The sequence below is a fragment of the Hyaena hyaena genome, unplaced genomic scaffold (genome assembly GCF_003009895.1).
Source record: "Hyaena hyaena isolate Hyena2069 unplaced genomic scaffold, ASM300989v1 scaffold_87, whole genome shotgun sequence".
Lineage (NCBI taxonomy): Eukaryota > Metazoa > Chordata > Mammalia > Carnivora > Hyaenidae > Hyaena > Hyaena hyaena.
The window spans coordinates 1,470,123-1,490,412 of record NW_024080718.1 but is presented as its reverse complement, the minus strand read 5'-3'; the positions used below and the strand labels follow the sequence as shown (position 1 = coordinate 1,490,412).

The 20,290-nt window shown below is 34.8% G+C and overlaps 1 protein-coding gene across 1 annotated transcript in view; it reads right to left on the bottom strand.

Moving 5' to 3' along the window:
* Positions 1-20,290, bottom strand: part of MSRB3 (methionine sulfoxide reductase B3) — a 162,353-nt gene that overhangs the window by 64,393 nt on the left and 77,670 nt on the right. The window lies entirely within an intron of this gene.

Here is a 20,290-nt window from a genome sequence, read left to right as displayed (position 1 = left end):
TCAGAATTCAAGAATGAGAGTAAATAAGTGGTGGAATAACATTCTGTCAGAGTAGAACTGATGGGATTACTGGAAGAAAGAGCCTATCTTCCTTCAATCATGTAGGACAGGAGGTAGTGTGGGTAGAGATGCTTGCGATCACAGGAGGGAAGAGCTGGAAGAACTCAAGTTTCATAGCCTTAGATTTCTCTATGAAATAGGAGGCAAGATTGTTGCTGAGACAGAAAAGGGTAGTAGAAAGGGGATTTGAGGAAAGTGATGAAGACTTAGAAGGACTGCAGAATAGTGGCAAGAGGTGATCAGAAATTAAAGACCATAAATCTCTAGGGGCCACTAGCCCATAATTATATTCTTTTCTTTTCTTTTCTTTTCTTTTCTTTTCTTTTCTTTTCTTTTCTTTTCTTTATCAGGGCCATATAGACTGGGCAAAGGAGCTACAACTGAAAGCAGATGGTTGGGGATTTTCCAGGGAATTCAACCTAAGGAAAACAAATCCAGAACCCAGAGGGTACTGGCAAAAATGACAAAATGGTCACCACAGAGTACGGGATGGGTGATGAAGAAAGTAAAACAATGAGAGGCATAACAGACTGGGAAGAAAAGGAAGGGACCACGACATGAAGGGTGGAGAAACCAGTTGTGGGCTGAGCTGGCCACATGGTCATTAAAATCACCCATGAGGATGACAAGAATTCAAGTGGAAGACTAAAATCCTCAGTAAAGAAAGGACATTATCAGGAGGGCATTACCAGGAGCTAATAGATCACAACAATGATGAAAGGCAGTAAGTGGCTGAATAAGATGGCAATCTCAAATGGGCAGTTCTTACCTGAGCAAGGAAAGCTAAGACTTTGAAGAAGGTAATGAAGAGTTATTACTGACACTGTCTCTAGGTATCAGGAAAAAGTGCAGTTGCATGGACAGACCTTGGGAGAGAGACAAAACTCAAAGCCAGGAAATGAAGGAGACATTTTGTGAAGAGATTAGAGGATGAAAAAAAAATACACTTACAATGGAATGAGCTGCCAAGAACATAGTAAAAATGGCCATAAGGCTAGTATGAAAGAATCATGAATAATAAATTATAGAGGGATATGGGGGAAGAGAGAGGAGCATCATAGGGTGGTTAGGCACAACTAGAGGGTGAGATTTCTGCAAAGCATACTTGGCTGAAAATTTAACCTCATACCTATCAATTTTCCCATAACAGGAAAAACATTAAAGAAGACAGGTCTCAGATGGGTCATTAACATCACTATTTCCTAGGAGGAAGAAATCAACCCTTCCAGCGCATGAATTAATACTCAGGGTAGACAAATATAAGGCTGCATGATTGGTGCTAGTGCTCTCTTATTTTTCTGTTCACAATATTCTAAGAAAAAGGCTTTTCTTTTATAAAAACTATCCATATAAAAGATTGGGCAATTCAGTCGAAATATGCAGGCAGATTTAGATACATTAATCATTAATTTCTTAAAATTAATCTGATTCCAAAAGCCATTTGCGATAACGCTGAAACATGGGGCCAGCTCATAAGATGGTGTAATGTGGGCAATACAAAAGAACTTGGTGGCATAGGCAAGTGGGAGCTAAACTCGAGCTCACACTTTCCTCATTTCCAGGCCCGTGTGTTTGCTTTGACTCAGAAAAGTCATTCAGCTGAAGTGTGAGAAGAGGGAAGAGCAGAGGGGAATTTTTCTAATTCATTGGCCCAAGGACAGCACCATTTTCTAATGTTCACAAAGGCACTGCATAAAATAGCAGAGGCCCTTCCAAATAATTCGGGAGAATATACTGTCAAAGTCTTAAGGCATTTGGTTTTTTTAGTAGGCCTCATGCCCAGCACGGAGAGCAATGTGGGACTTGAATTCACAACACTGAGATTGAGACCGGAGCTGAGATCAAGAGTCAGATGCTTAACCAACTAAGCCACCCAGGTGCCTCTTAAGTCATTTTAAAAATAATAACTTGATAACTTACTAAATAATGTTTTCTCAATTAATTTGACAAGAGTAAATGTTATTATTTTCTGAAAGATATGAAAAATCCTATTATTGGTGTACTTAGTCTGAGTCACTAAAATTAAAAATTCCACTTACAGTTAAGTCACATTCAAAAATATTTCCATCATATTTATACTATTGTGTGTGAGGAAAAGTTTTCTCAACAAAATCTCAAAGTAAATATCATTAAAAAAGACTGACATATGATACTAATAAAATTTTTCAAATTTCTGTAAAGAAAAAAATCTTAAACATCAATCAACTGGGGAAAATATTTGACACATTATTACTCTTTATCAGCAGCAGCATACTGAGGTGTTTTGCTAGGCACTTTAACTATATATTATTTTATTTAGTCCTCATGATATTAAAGTAGGCATAATAGTGTTCTTGTATTACAAATGAGAGTTCAGAGAGATTACAGGATTGCTCTGAAACACACACCGCTTCAGAGGTGAAGCCAGGATACAAATGACAGTGTGTCTCATGTAAGCTCTGCTCTTACTCTTAGCCTCAAAAAATAATAGTAATAGGGGCACCTGGCTGGCTCTGTCAGTGGAGAATGTGATGCTTGATCTTGGGGTTGTTGAGTTGGAGCCCCATGTTGGGTGTGGAGATTACTTAAAAATAAAATCTTTAAAATAATAATAATAATAACAACAAGAGCAATAAATAAGTGATTGATAAAGGAATTATAAATGATCAGTAACACAGAAGAAAAATGTTCAGTATCTCTGGGTATTAAAAATACAAATTAAAACAATGAGAAACTACTTTTCACCTATCAGACTGGTAAAGAAAATAAGAGAAGAGTAATACTCAGAGTAGGACAGTGTGTCTGGTGGGGGGGGTGGAGGAATACTATATACAACTGAGGAGAGTATAAATAGATACAAGTTTTCTGGAAGGCGATTTCACACACACACACACACACACACACACACACACACACACACACAACCTCAAAAGTCTTAAAAACATGCAGAGTCTTTACTCTTTATTTTCACTTGTTTTATTTTTATTTATTCACATTGCCAAATTTTTCCTTTATTTCCCTTTGTTCACTGCCCTTCATTTTCAAACTATATTCTTTGTTGAGTCAAACTAATGAACGCTGAATGCTTTTAAAATGAGATACTGATGTGTACTGTAATCCTGTCATCCATTAGCTCTACAATAGGCTTACATAAATAAACCCAAAAGTTAAAATAATGAGATGACTGAGAAATATCAGAAAATATAGTCTATATTAAAAGTACATCTATTTGGGGGTGCCTGGGTGGCTCAGTCAATTAAGCGGCTGACTTCGGCTCAGGTCATGATCTCACAGTTCGTGGGTTCAAGCCCCATGTCGGACTCTGTGCTGACAGCTCAGAGCCTGGAGCCTGTTTCAGATTCTGTGTCTCCCTCTCTCTCTGCCCCTTCCCTGCTCACTCTCTGTTTTTCAAAACATAAATGTTAAAAAAAAAAGTACATGTATCTGCATAACAGATAATTCTATACTTTTACTTACAACAAAACTGACATGAAAGATCTTTGTCACATTAATCTTTGTGAACTAGAAAAACAAAGTAAAATCCTCTCATGCCTTCAATTGCTCTAAATGTAGTTAATTTAACAAAGTATCTGAAAATGGATAATGACATTGAAAAAGTGGTGCCACTTATAGCCTGATTTGGTCAAATATAGTAATTTATCTTTAAAACGTACCTTTCATCTATTTAATTCTAAAGTACTCTTAAAATGAAACTCAAGAATTGTAAGCCAGAACATGAAAAATTTTAATTATAACATGAAAAAAGAAACCTATCTCAGTACATTTAACCAAGTATCGTATTTACCATGCTCCTCCTCAATACTGGGTATTTGTTGCATAGAAAGGATGCTTATTAAGTATATGTTGAAGTATATATTTTTAACTGAGTGATACCTAACAAATTTCCTTTCTTGGTTCTAGGAGGAAATTCTTAGCAAATGAGTTGTAAACTAAAATCATACCTTAAAAAGGTTAGCATGTAAAAGAGAAACAAAATGTCCACATTAACAAAAGCACACCCAAAGATCTTAGAATCACATAAGTCCTATTTACCAACTGCCATGCCTGAAGAATAAATGTGCAATGGTGCATCTTCTACCTTGAATCCTTTTTGATATTCAAAGTGTGAATAAATAATCTATACATAAAGTAAGTCAAATAATTTGCTATATAGAACCAATTCTGAGGGGCGCCTGGGTGGCTTAGTCAGTTAAGCGTCCCACTTTCGCTTAGGTCATGATCTCGCGGTTCGTGGGTTCGAGATCCGCGTCGGGCTCTGTGCTGACTGCCAGCTCGGAGCCTGGAGCCTGTTTCGGAGTCTGTGACTCCCTCTCTCTCTGACCCTCCCCTGCTCATACTTTCTCTCTGTCTCTCTCTCTCTCCTAGAAATAAATAAAACATTAAAAAAAATTAAAAAAAAAAAGAACCAATTCTGAAAGAATACCTAAGAAAGTACTATAGTAAAATGAAAAATAGATCTAAGATCAGGACACAAGGAACACTGATGAGTAAATAAATGTGGAAAATTAAATAATTAAATCTAGATAGTAATTAACAATGTAGCTTTAACACAACGGCTTCTTGAGAAATGATTGTTAAGAAAGTAGAGGCATAATGAGAAGTATGCTAAAAATTCCAGATTGAAGTCAGCCCATGGGCATAGGGATCAAAAACAAATTAAAAGCACTAAAGTTCTTATACTAGGAGAAGCAGAAAGAAGTTATACATTTTAATTAATTCCCAACTTTAACAGAAAAATACAAGGTCAAGTATGTTTCTTAAAATTAAACTGTAGACATAAATAGAAACAGCATGTTTAATTATAACTAGAAGTTTTCTGTTTTAAATGGTAAAAATTTAATCAATCCAACCACAGGAAAAACAGGAAAGAAAGGGATAAAGGACAAGCATAATATAAAGAAAACAAGATGGCAGGAACAATACCAAAGCTGTTAATTTTCATAATAAATGTAAGTAAGCAAATGAAAGCAATAAAAGATTAATTCATCTCGCATGAGCTTAGTACACATTTATTCAGTCATCACTTGTGACTTAGTGCTGGAATTAAACAGGGCTCTGTCTCTAAGCAGTTCACAATATAAAAGTTAAATAAAGTTATTTTATTCCATTTTGTGGGGTTTCAAAATTGGAAATAATTAAAACAACATATTCCTTTTCCTAAATTCATATACATGGCTTTCTAGAAAATTGTGCTTTATCTAAGGATTAGTTTAGGTTTCTGATGGAAATCAATGCAAGTCTTCATCAAAATGGTTTGCCCATGATGATGGAGATTAAGAGGCAATGAAATGGCATGTGTGGGGGTTGGAAGGGTGATTCCCTTAAGTAGACACAATCAGAAAAAATTATCCAATTTTCAAAGGGGCTTAACACCAGTTGATACAATTTGCAACATATTTTTGCTTTGGTCTTATCCGTCCTCCCCCTCCCACCAAACAAACTCGTATCACTAAGCTTTCAAAGACACAGTATGTTTGTTTAAGATGAATGGTATCTTTAGACAAAACAGACCTTCTTCCATTTGCCGTTTTATGTGGTATTTACACATAACCTCAGTGAAGGAGAAAAATGAGGGATTAAAAAGACTTCCTCTAGGTAAATATGACAGAGACGGAACATACATCATTATCTCTGGATAAAAAAAGACAGAACAACCAGAATCAATGGGCAAAACTCCAACATTAATAGTTGTACTTGTCACCAAGTATATAAATAGAAAACATTTATAGTTAAATTTACTAAAATGGCCGATTCCCAAAGGATGAAGATCAGCCTAGTTGTAAAGATAAATTTAAAAAATTATGTACTGACTGAACTGCTTAACTGAAAACAATAATCCTAGCTAGCTCTTTTATGCTGAACCTAATAAATATTAACATCTCAATGAATGAATTTAAGAATAGCACACAAGCTATATTTCAGTTAAATTTGTTTTTAATTTATGGTGTTTTGTCTAAAAACCAGGCACAACTTGATAAGGTAAAACACAACTTCAAGTGGCTTATAAATGATATATTTTTCCCTGTAAAATTTTACTAGTTATAAATTTTAGAGTAGAAACTTAAGATAGTGGTCATTAAAAACAGAATGTGAAAATATTTTAATCTCTGTCAGTCATTAATCATGTCATTTTTACCACATTGCCCTGCTAAGTTATTTGACACAGATTAAAACATTTGCTAAATCATAGCTTTCTGTTTCTGTTCATCCTATATAGAATCAACCTACTGACCCTTAGTGAGAAATGCACATAACAGAGAAACATTTCTCATTCTGTTACAGAGATCGACGACTTGCACGGTGATATATCGTATCTATCAAAATTCATATGAATTGGGAAAAAAGCTTTTTGCAAAATTATGCCAAAAGAGAAAGATTATTAAATCTAGCAGTAAGGAGAATGAAGTAGAAAAGTAAGTTCCTACCAATCATTTTATAAAAGTAAGACATGGTGTGTCTTTCAGATTTCTAATGGAAAAAATTGAAGTATTTTGAAAGAATATAAAAGATTACTTTATCATGAACTGGTTATAAGATAGAAGATGACAATTAATCTAATTACTTTTTAAACTGGGGACTTTCTAAAACACAATTTAAAACATAATTGCTAAAACATGAGATACTTCAGATTTCTACAAAATGAATCAAGAGTATTTTTGAAAACCATAAAAGATCTTTTTAAAATTTTTTATAGTTTATTTATTTTTGAGACAGAGAGAGACAGAATATGAGTGGGGGAGGGTCAAAGAGAGAGGGAGACACAGAATCTGAAACAGGCTCCAGGCTCTGAGCTGGCTGTCAGCACAGAACCTGACATGGGGCTCAAACCCACAAACCACGAAATATAATTTTTAAAAGAATTATATCTCATTTTATTTTTATTTTTTTAAATTTATTTCATTTAAAAATGTAGATTGGCATTTTAAAAAATTTTTTTACATTTATTTATTTTTGAGAGAGTAAGATAGAGCATGAGTGGAGGAGAGGCAGAGGGAAAGGAGACACAGAATCGGAAGCAGGCTCCAGGCTCTGAGCAAACACAGAGCCTGATGCAGGGCTCAAACTCAAGAACTGTGAGATCATGACTTGAGCCGAAGTCAGATGCTTAACCGACTGAGCCCAGACACCCCTATAAAAGATCTTTTTTAAAAAACTGGTTGCAAAATAGAGATTAGCATTAACCACACATAAGAATATAATTAAGCTGTCTTTAAACATTTCCCTCAAATCTAAAGAGTCATGGTTATTAAGTAATAAAGTTAGGTTATAATTGAGCTGTGTATCTTTACATTTAAAGTTATCTTACTAACAATGCATTCTTTGTTCATTTGTATAATGTTCCATTTTAGGAAAAAATATTAACTTATCATTACTTAATTGTCACCTGTGCTACTGAGAAGTTTACAAATACTAAAATATTTTAACAATAACTAGCTGTTGAATCAACAGTTAAAAAATCAACTGCATAATTAAACTGATACAGGGATCTATGATCATTTTTTCTTTAGGTGTGTGTAGACACACAAGCACAAAATAATCAAAAGCCCCAGGCTTGTTAACTGCAAAATAAACAGCAGTAGAGAGACGACTGTCTTTCATGCTAATCCCAATCGTGTGTGAACACCCTAATAGGAGTATATTTTTATGCTGAGAGTTATTTCAGTTAGAAACGAAATTATTCTACAATAATTTACAAATAGCTTACTCAAGGCAAGGCTTTACCTTAGTGCACCATCAACAAACATTTGTAGAAGTGACATGATTCCATTAAACTTCCAAATTGATGAAATGGCAACATTTTGATATTAAAATTTCCCTTTTTATTTTATTGTTCATTCATAAAATTTTATATCATTTTAGCAAAACATCATAATGTTTTGTCCATACCTGACATGACTATATTTTCCAGTTTATAAAATTATTAGGTTACAAAAGTGCATACTAGTTTTACACAAAAACACTTTTAGAAAAAAGTTATATTTTATCTTAAATGAATCTACCACAATTTTTAATCTAGATTTTAGAGGAAACTTTTTATTTTTTTATATATGAACATATACTGAGAACTACAGGCAATTTTAAGTTCTAGTTATGCAGCATTCTTCAACAATCCCCCCCAAAATATAAAATAATATAGCTACAAAAATATATTGGTGCACTGCTTAGAATTTTAAAAACCAAGAAATTTCCCAATAAGTAAATCAACAAAAGCCACATATCTAGGCATTATTTCAAGGAATGCTGATAATTAAAAAGTAGGTCATGATAAAAAATAGAAGTAAGACTTAAAAGGCAAATACAGGCAAAAATTAATATAAAGTAAACCCCCAAATACAATAAATTTAAATAAATTCCTATAAGGATAACACTAAGGCACTACATTTGGATGAGTTTCAATGCTACTTTCATTCATCCATCCAGTAAAAGTATAGTTTATTGACTATTAGTATACAGCAACACAAGGGAAAAACTGAATTAATTTTAATACAACATAGAAATAAATTTAAATCTAAAATGTTAGAATAATATCCCAAACTCTTTTTTTGATTGGCTGGAGAGCCCGAGGCTTATCATTTTTGATAGGAAAACTACTGATAGGCTATTAAACTTGAATCTTCATTTTACTGTTTTGTGTTGCTATGCTCTACCATAAAATATCTCCATTGTTATTGAGTTTTCTTGTCCTTCACATCTCTCACCTTCTACATGATGGTCTTCTATCCATGATGTAAATGATTTGGATGACAAGGTAATTTATAGACACACTTTTTGAAGAAAAATATAATTTAGTTTGGAAATGGCAAAATATATTTCTTTGCAAAACTCAACATCATTCCACTTATCATTCATTCACTCATCACTTATTCAATGAACATTACCACATGTTATTGTGTGAAAATATGACGTTGTCTTAATATGTCTTTATATCATTATGTCCTTAATTTCAACAACAACAACAACAACAAAGTACAACTAGAATAGAAGGTTGCTAATTTCAACACTTGAATATCACGTAAGGCATCTGGCCACTTCAGTTCTTAATTAAGAAACAGTGTTGGAATCTCCAAAACACATATATTGAAAAATCACTAAAAAACCCATGGTAATCAAGCAAAAATTTACTTTAATTTTTATCTTTGATTATCTTTGATTCCTATCCAGGAAATTCATGAAAAATCAAAAGAATCTCTTGTAAAATGTTCTTTCCTATAGCATAGTTCTAGGATACAAAAGATAAAACCAAAAATTTATTGAGACATAAAAAGAACTACAATGTCATTGGGATTTTAGATTATTTTTAATAGAACATTTTGGCATAATAAGGAAATAATTGATAGCTTGCTTATTGCATTTGTACTTGTTCCCCAAACAAAATTATTTTCATAAGGCAGCAAAATGTTAAAAATCTTAAGCCTGCAGCCAGGTAATGTGTTTAAAACAAAATGTCTACCCTTTGTAGTTAAGTGGATCTTATTTCTGCCCAGGAATGAGCAAGATATGTCAATTTAGATGAATGGACAAATAATCCATGTATGATCTCTCCAGAAGGTAATAATGACTACCAATTCATTCCACTTGATGGATATCTACTGATGGTAGGTAAGCATTTCACTTCCTATAGAAACTACAGTTAACTATATTAATTGAATTATGTTAATTTTGAACTGTATTAAAAACAAGGTGATGTCCAAAACAAAATGATTATCAATTCTCTAGAGACTGTTAATTCTTCATCAATCGTTTCTTTACAACAAATCCCATATGAATATCTTTTTCCACAGGTAATTTAATACTGTGAGGATAATCTGCATTTAGAAATTAAAACTCAACATCACCTTCAAAAACCATTTCTCAACAGATTACTGCATGAACTTTTGGGAGAAGAAAATTTCTACAAACATGTGTGACTGTATGGACAAATATGTCATGTGTAGGAGTAAGAACTGTCATGTGTATGAATAAAAGGGCCTATCAGTAAAAATTCATAAATATTTTTTCATCCGATCAACTCATATTCTAAGGGTTTAACTGCATAATGGTTAAGACTATGGGGTCCGTGATTAGGCTACTTAGGATCAAATCCCAGTTCTGTCACTTACTAGCTATATAACTTGGGGCACAATACCCAAGCTTTCTGTGCCTTACTCTACTCAATTTATAAAATGGGAGTAATAATGCATGATTCGTATAAATTCAATGAACTAGTAAATATAAGGCACGTGGTACAGTGCCTGTCACACAGTAAGCATAAGATCAGTGTTAGCAATTGTTACTATTATCTACAGAGTGAGGGCCAAATTCTTTAACCTGTGGTCTCCAATAGACTCCCAACTGTATCATTACTTCTCAACAGAAGTCCTCTACTTACTGTCCCTCAAATACTGTTTGCACTTAGCCTCCGTGCCTGACTTTAAGTGGCTCTCTATTTAAAATGATCTCCTTTATATCTATCCAAATCCAACCTCTGAAGATCTAAATTCCACCTCCAACAAGGAACCTACCTAATTAATCACTGTAGCCTAAAGTAGTTTCCCTTCTAAACACCGCTAGGACTCCATTACTGGAAACCGCAACTACAGATATCTTTGTGTCTATGTGTATGTGTATATCTCATCCTTTCAATTACATTACAGGATCCATGAGGGCAGAAACTTTGTCATACTCCTATATCCTCCACCAGGCCTTACATAGAGTAAGCGTTCTACATGCAGAATGCAATTACGCTGACCAATCATGCACCGCCAAAGTAAAAATCTTTGCATACTGGTCAGACCATTAACAACAGTATTCTGGGCCTGGGAATTTTAGAAACAGAGACATCTCAGTAAACCTAACTGCATGAAGGGTAGCCTGATTTAGACCAAAAATGCATCCCACCTTAATACTACACAGCAATAACTGCGGTATTTACAAGTAACATAATTAAATCTCAAAAGCATTATTTACAGTAAAAGATACCACACACAAGAGAGTAAATACTGAATGACTTTATTGTATACGAAGTTCAAGAACAGACTAATCTAATCAGTGGTGACTAAAGTCAGAACAATGGTTGCCTCTGAGAAGTGGAAGTTGACTGAAGAAAAATATGAGGGAACATTCTAGGTAATGGAAATGTTCTGTATCTTGATCTATATACTGACCTTATTCTATATCTTAATTTTGATATGTTAAACCATTAAAATTTTAATATGTGCTTCAATAGCTAAGAAAAATTTAAACAGTAAATTTTAAGTTCCAAAGTTTCCGCACATGGTCTCCTGCTCCACGAACTTGGAAACAAACTCTTAGGTAATGGACTTGTAGTATGTTTTCCAAGCCCAATGGCAAAGCTGTCTTTCATAAGGGTGGATGAGTGGATGGAAGGATGAAGGTGAAGCCAATGAATGTTAAGTTATATCAAGTCTCACTGGCCAGGACCATCTCTATTTTGAAATAGATAGTTTATGTTAACTTAAACTCATAAAGCTAAATATTCAATCTATTTCCCTTTTTTCTTATTTTTGCTCAAAAGAGCAACATTCTGGTTATGATCTGACTCCCCACGTAGGCCTATTTTTTGGGTGCTAATATGCTATGGTAAGAGAATTTCAGACCCAATATGTACTGATTTAATTTGGTTAATTGATAAAGTGAGTTCTTACTGTGATTTTGTGAGTCATAGAGCTTGACTAAGAGAAAGAATACACTGAGCATGCACGTGTTAAGTATTCTGAGCCATGGGAAAACTATATTTCTCATCCTATACAAATACACTGGCATTCTAGCTTAATCCATTTGTCTTCTGGGTTTGTCAATATGAACCCATCCCTAAAAGATACTAAAACATCTAAGTTTCTGAGCCTGGAAGTTTAAGACTAGCTACTATAAGGGGCACCTGGTTGGCCCAGTCGGATGGGCATCCGACTTCAGCTCAGGTCATGATCTCACAGCTCGTAGGTTCGAGCCCCTGTGCTAACAGCTCAGAGCCTGGAGTCTGTTTCAGATTCTGTGTCTCCTTCTCTCTCTGCCCCTCCCCTGCTCGTATTCTGTCTCTGTCTCAAAAATAAATAAACATTAAAAAAATTTTTTTAAAAGACTAGGTACTATAACACAGAAAATTCACCAAGGCAATTAATACTATCTTTTGAGGCCTCTTGGGAGACTGCCAACAACCTTTCAATGGCCTACTAAAAGCCACATTGAAACCATATATAAATCTGTACTACACTTTATATTTTCAAGGCTTGGTTATAATTATATTATGTTTGAGAAAAATACATTTTACAACATATAATAGTTGCTAAATTGGGGCACCTGGGTGTCTCATTCGGTTAAGCATCCAACTCTTGATTTCAGCTCAGGTCATGATCTCACAGTTCATGAGATGGAGCCCCACACTGGGCTCTGTGCTGACAGCACAGAGCCTGCTGGGGATTCTCTCTCTCCCTCTCTCTCTGCCCCTCCCCCGCTCACACAGAGGCATGCATGCTCTCTCTCTCAAAATAAATAAAGTTAAAAAAAAAAACTAAAATAACTACCCCATGATCTAATAAAAAGGACACAGTCCTTGCAAGTTGGAGATCTGAAGTCCAATCCCAGATTGGCCATTCACTGACTATGTGGCCTTAAGCCTTTTAACCTTTCTGTGTTTCAACTCCTTCACTGATAAAAATCCCTGTGTATCTTGCTGAGAGTTTTGAGTCACAAACTTGGTAAGGTTTATTACAGTACTATTTAAATGGTAAAGCATTATACAAATAAGTTCATTATCATATGCCTATTAATATTACATCCAAAGTTAGGTTACTAAATAATATGATTATAAAGAAGAAATTAGATCCATTTTAGAAATATAATATTTCTTTTTTTTTTAATTTTTTTTTTATGTTTTATTTATTTCTAGGAGAGAGAGAGACAGCGTGAGCAGGGGAGGGTCAGAGAGAGAGGGAGTCACAGACAGAAAGAGGCTCCAGGCTCTGAGCTGGCAGTCAGCACAGAGCCCGACATGGGGCTCGAACCCACAACCGCGAGATCATGGCCTAAGCGAAAGTCGGACGCTTAACCGACTAAGCCACCCAGGAGCCCCAGAAATATAATATTTCTAACTCTACAAACATTTTTACCAAAGAATTTATCTAAATACAGGGTGTGCTAATGTCGTAGATTCCATTATGGGCTCCTATTCTTCTCCCCTTCCTATCTCTAAACCCTTTACCATGTGACTCAGCAGTTCTTCCCACCAGAAGGAAGAGAGAATATTTACATCTGTATGATCAGTGAGTAGGAAGGGCAGAATTTTTGCCCTTTCCTTTGCTTTCAGCTTGGACATGTGACTTGCTTGGCCAATGGGATGTCGGCAGACCTGATGCAAACAAAGGCTTGAAATGTGCTTGCACAGTGAAGTTCGGCCTCTTTTCTTTTACCATCAATGACAATACCCGTGGGGCGGACCTGGACCCAACCTGTGACCAACCCATGTTATCCAACTCCCAACCAGCAACGATATTATTGTTGTTTTAAGTCACTGCTTTTCAAGGTGTCTTGTTACAATATATTATTGTGACATTGATAAGTGATAGGCTTGGTGATTATACAGAACACAGTATACTATATTTCTATGATCCTTCATTTAGAGGATCATCTTTGGGTTAGATAATATAATCCATAGCCATTAATTTTTATCATTTATCCAACAATAATCAATGAGTACCAACTATTTGCCAATAAGTATTATAGACACTGGGCTAATCAGGGTTTGTAACTGTAGCTGCTGTAATAAACAATGGCAAAACCTCAGTAGCTTATCACAACAAAAGTTTATTTCCTTCTTCATAAAGGCCAGTGAAGATGCTCAGGAGTGAAGGGTTCTCCTGAGTGGATCTCTTCCAAGCATGATTCAGGGATCCATACTCCTTCCATACTGTGATGCCAATCATGTTTAACATGTCCTCTGACATAACTTCAGAGGAGAGAGGTGGAATATACTGGATACTGAACCCCCTAACCCTGAAATGACACAGACTCCACTGGGAGAATTAGTCATATGTGCCCACATTGGTAGAGAGGGATGGGAATTTGTCATCTCTCACTGAATAGCCACTTCCCAGTGACAATGCTACACTCTGAAAGCGGAAAGTAAATCTTTGGTAGCTAGTTAAGCATTTCTATTACAACTGAAGAACAGAACCAAAGACTCCCAGCCTTATGGAATTTTTGACCAATTATTCATACCAGATACCAAGGCTATAAAGGTGAATAAGACACAGTTCTGTCTTCAAAAACTCACAGACTTAGAGAGAAAGAAAAGATTCACACAAATAAGTATAGCAGAGCATAAATGCTATAATAAATCCAAGTACAAGATCCAGAGATTGCTCAGAGGAAAGAATGATTAACTGCTGGGGAGGTGTTAAAGATGGCTTGATTTAACTGAGGGGTCAATGTTTGAGCTAAACCTTAAAACATAATGGCTCAGAGCCACTTTCGTTACAAAGCTATGGGATGACATTGAGGGCAAAAAGGAAGGGGAAAACATCTGTGTTTACAGGTGGTATAACAACTTCTTGCTTCACATACGAATTTGGAATAGCATAAGTTTCCTATTTGAAGGAGCCTTCATTTTTTTGGGCACTGCTTTGGAATAACATTCTCTACAGGAAGGCGAGTATAATACATGACCCAAGCAAGGTGGCCAGTGCTGGAAAACACATAGTACCTGAAGCTGAAAACACAGGGATGGTGATATCTAAAGAAGTAGAATTCACATTAAAAAATTTATATATATATACTGACAGAGTATCTCTCTTCCCAAAGTCCTTGTCAGATAAAAAGAAACCAAATAGATAATGATATAAGTCATGACTCAGACTGATCTAATCAATATGTATCACATCCTTTATATTTCAGAGAATACAGTTTTTCTATCATCTACAGAAGAGTTACAAAAATTAAATACATATTAAGCCAAAACTACAACTTTAATAAGTACCGGGTAATAGACTTACTAAAAAATAGTAAGGCTACACTCTTTGACCACCAAGCAATGAAATCAAAAATTACAAACAAAAGTAGAAAATAGAATATATAAAAAAAGTAAAACACTTTCCTAAATAATCACTGTGTCCAAAAGAAAGTCAAAACTGCAACTATTTAAAATACAACACAAAAAATATCTGGGACTCAGCTAAAGCTTTAATGAAGGAAATTTGTAGCTTTAAATGCTCTAATTCTAAATTAGAAGAAAAGAAAAAAAGTAAGTATGTAACATACTGGTATACATGAAACCAAGAAAACCAACAGAGAAATAAGGAGAGTCTTCATTTAGATCTATCTGATGCAAAACCTCTACATTTAGCTGCTAGGCCTTGCAGCTTCCTGGTGTGTAAATCACTTTATAAAAGGAGATGAGTCTATGTGTCCTCTACTTGCTTCTACACAATCCAGTGAGACTGTTCTAACAAAGATGGCCTGATTTTTAAGGCAAGCCTTGATTAGGATGCAGTAAAAGAACACATGAAAAATTAAATAAAAGTGGAGAAGAGAACAGTATTTCCAAACATTTGTCATTGTTCTCTTGCAAATTACTCTCTTTTAATGATAATCAAATGTGAAACATCACTCCTTATTAAAAGCTATGGATAAATTACACACTAACCAGTAGCATTATTAGGCTGGTTTCTTACAAGTCAAAGTGGAAACCAAAGTGATATGGTTTGAATAAATTAAAGAAAGATAAGTATGTCAAAACCTAAACTATATTAGCTTATCTTTAAACATCAGGAGTTCTTTAATTTACCATCTGGATCTAAATTTAACCTTGTTAGTCCTTTTCAGTTAAATATGCAAAGAAATCCATATGAATTTGCAAAACGGCCCATCTAGCTGTAAGATTCTGGGAGAGGATGAATTGTATCCACCCTTTCACAGCTATAACCTCAGTATCTGGGTATGGTATACAGCAGGTGTGATAAATGTAGGCTGAATGAATGAACAGATGAATAGACAATAGTTTCCTTATTTCTAATAATGAATGATGCCCAAAGACAGATTTCAATATTCTTATAGATTTATGTTGTAGTCCCTTGCTCTTCGTTGTTACAAGCCCTTCAAAAATAAGAAACTGAAAATGACAAAATTGATTTGAAGCAGCTGGGAAGTACTGTCAACATAATCTCACATCGATAAGGTCTGAAAATGTTTCCTTTTTCTCAAGAAAGCCTCACCATGTGATGCAGACTGTCTCATTTGCTCACAAGCTTTCAAACCCCTAGTTCTACTATATTCAAATTCCTCATTTCCCTTCAACCTAGTGACCACCATTAGCAGCCCCCTGGATTTTTCACTGCCCTTATGTTTTTGCCTAAAGCTTTAACTGATTATATTCTTTGATTTCCTTACCCTGTTGTAGAGTCCCTTTTAACTACAGATCTTAAAAGCGACACTAGCTGCTTTTTGTTCCTTGGGGTTTTGTTGTTTTTTTTTTTTTTTTCCTCTTCAGGATCATTATATTCTGTTGTGCCTCTTATTATCGTGTCTTTTAGGGTCTCCTAACCTTGTACACTCTTGGGCTTTATTTAATAGTGAGCTCCCTCCTCTACTCTCCACACTAAACCATGCTCATTAGGTTTCTTAATCCTCTATAATTTGCTTTCATGAAATCTTATACCTTTGAGTTGCTGTGTTCTCTGAGCCCATTTCCTTAGTACAGCTATTCCAAGCAACCCAGAATCAACAAGCACTAAACATAAGCTTATTCACTTTCTCAGCCAACATGACTCTACAGAAAAGAAAAAAAAACTTTGTTTTGAATGTTTATGGACCATGAAACTATACCATTTTAACTTGGTATTTCATTTTCTCATCCAAACATTGCCTGAAAGGTTAACACCACAGATTTAGACTCCGGGCAGTCCTTAACGTATAATTATTAACTTATAGGCTTCAGGTTCTTCTTGGTCAGAAAACTATCCTATCTTAACAGAACAGAAATAATAATACCCTGATGTTAGTGACTAGTAAATTCCAACTATATGTTTGCCTTATACTGAGGATTCAGGAGAAGAGAAAAACATCTTTTTTCAGTTATTCTCCAAGAGCTCAGCTTTTCCAAATGGGTTGTTTTTAAAAGACATGTGCATGTTCCTGAAATATGACTATACACTCAACTCTGCTCTTTCCAGCAGCTCATCCTCTGCTTTCTCTCCAATGCTACTCATCACTCGCACCTTTGCCAATGGATATGTACAGAAGGACAAAGACAGCATATATTTTGTTTTTGTTTTTAACTTCTTTTGGTTAAATTTAAAAAAAAAGACAACAATTTGGTGGTGAACTGAAAGAGTTAATGAAGTTTCCAAAGGTGCCTCGCTTATTCGAGCAAAGTTTACACTTCAGCCCTGTGCATGTTAAATTGTGATCCTCCCCATCCAGATGACAGAAAGCAAAGCCAGTAATTTCTTTATTTAATTGGTTTGCATCCACACACTGACCTCCAGGGCTCTGTTTACATAGCCTATCATGCAATATGCTCCACAGTTCCCTGCTTCTTTCCAAAGCATGTTTCTCCTGAGATTTGATATATAGCTTTCATGTTTAATCACTACATTAGACTCAATGCTCTGCTTCCTCCAGCATCAACTAACTTCCCTTCTTGGGAGGTGGGAGAAGAGCACAGCTTCTTGCTGCTTCTGAGCATAAAAGGAAGTCTGTTTTACTCTATTAATAAAACCACCAGCTACACACGAATGCAGGCAAGCAACAGTAATACATCAACTAGGAAACCGTATTAAATTGGAAACCTTAAAACTGCGTTAGAAAGAAGGAAGCCTGATTGCTCTCAATCGGCAAAGTCAAAGGCTTGACATGATTGAGTTATAAACCAAGAAGAACAAACTTTAATCAGAATATAACTCAGTACATAGAGGACACAGCTAGAGGGCAGCTAAAGTGTTAATCAAATTAATCTCGAGGACAGAACATTCCTGGGGTTCTCGGATCAGAATTAACTCAGCGCCACTACCTTCTGGTTGAAGATTTTCTTAACCTCACCACAAAAAAAATATTTGAATCCTTTCAGTAACTCAAGACAATGACATGAAATGTATGTATTTTACTTTAAAATATTTCAACCAAAGAAAGAAAAATGAAATAAATGTAGCAAATTATTAACAATAGTAAAATCTAGATGATGGATATGTGGGTGTCCATTATACCATACTCTCTATTTTTATATACAGTTGAAATTTTTCATTATAAAATTCTTTGAATCTTTAAAAAACACAGGTTGTTTGTGGATGCTTTTGTAGAAAAAAGCTGATATAATTTTGATGAGAAAAAAATTCAAATCTCTCTAGGCTGATCATTCAACTGACATTCTGCCACCCCTAGCACTGCATGTGCTGACAGTGAAAACTTCCCTTCCCTCCTCATGAACCTCACTCCACAGTCAGAAACTCAGCTACACAAATTATAAATGTGCAGTACACCCTGCATAAGTTGGGTTCCTCACTGGGGAGGGGAGGTATAGACACATGTATATACATGTAACATTTGACTTTGAAATCCTTTCCTTTATGGCTAGTCATTGACCATACTATTTATTTTTTAAGTGTTTTTGTTTTGTTTTGTTTTGCCTTGGTAAGATTGGCATCTTCCTTCATTTACAAAATGAGTGTGTCAGGACCACTCTTACAGCTGTATACAACATAAAGCAGAGCTAGGTCACTTTCTGTATCTGATGAACAATAGAGAATCTGAACCTATTAAAGTCATGCATTTAATTGTTCCAATATGCTATCTTATTTCTAACCAAAATTTGCATGAAGGAGCATGCCAAAGAATACAGCTCTAGCTTCCTTTGCCATGATTCCCTCATTTGATACTAAGCTAAAAGAGCTTATAAGAAAACATAATTACCTGTTTCTTAATTTGAAACCATCTGAATTCTTTCCATAACATATTTAAATTCAAAATTAAAAGAATAAATAAACTTTTAATCAGTATTTCCCATAAGAGTTTTCAGAGTACAGAACTTTGTAGTTTTCAAAGACATGCAGATGTTGTCTGTGATAAACCTTTTTTTAAAAATTAGGAGTTGGAAAAAGTAAGAATCATGAACAAAATCTTTGGTCACAAGAGTGATAGATGTGTGCCTGTCCAGATGTTATAACTATCACTATAGGAATTTAGCAGCATACTTTAATTTGGATTTGAAAATTCAACATAAATTTTCTGACTTTGACAATAGCTGCCTAATATTTCAACTTTGTACACTATGTCCAGGTTTTACCTTCAAAACGAACATAGTGGACTTTTTCATTTTTGAGAACTGAGTTCCAGATCCTGTACCCTAAAATCAGTTTCTGACTTGATGCTCAGGGTATTAAATCAGATCACAACAAAGGAGGCCCTTAATATAACACTTGGTGACTGACTGACCAAAAAGACAGTCCCACTTTCAGGTTAAAATTCAGTCTCTATCAATTCTATTCATTTATTTTTTTATTATACTTAAAGATTTTAATATTTAAAAAATGACAAAGACTTTTCACCTTATTTTGAGTCACCTCCTATGAATCAATAAAAAGTCAAATCACTGGTATAGTGCCACCATGCCTTGAGTCTCCACGTAGTCAATACTGTAAACTGGAAATGCTGACCTTATGCTATCATTGTCAGATGTGACTCAGAAGCCCAGGTACACAAAGAATGGAAAGATTTCTGGTGAAACTGTTAACTCAAATGTACCAACTTCCTATTAAAGAGTTTCACCAAGTTGGAGACGTTCATAAAGGTATACAATAAAAGAAAGACAAAGCTTTTACAGAAAAAGAGCAGGTTGGCTCCTTAACACCACTACCAAAAAGAATGCGTAGTCCTTAGTTCCTCTGTGAGCATAATAAACAAAACCTTTTTTTAAAAAGTTAAAACATAATGAATTCAAACCCGAGTCAGAATGTTACTTTTGAATTCAATAAATTCTATGTTTCTCTGAAAATTATTTTCTCCTGGAAAAATAAAAAATAATCAATGTTTATTCATCTATTAAAAGTTCAGTAAAGGGCATAATTCCTTTGTACTGAATAAGAGGAAGTTTTTGCGCTTTAATTATAAATACCATTAGAAACTCTAGAGCACATAAATCTCAGAAAATGACATAAAGCCTCAGTCAAACCTAAGGATTATATGGCTACATCCATGCTTAATGAAAAGAAAACATCTAATGAGGCTGATATGCCACTGTTTGTAA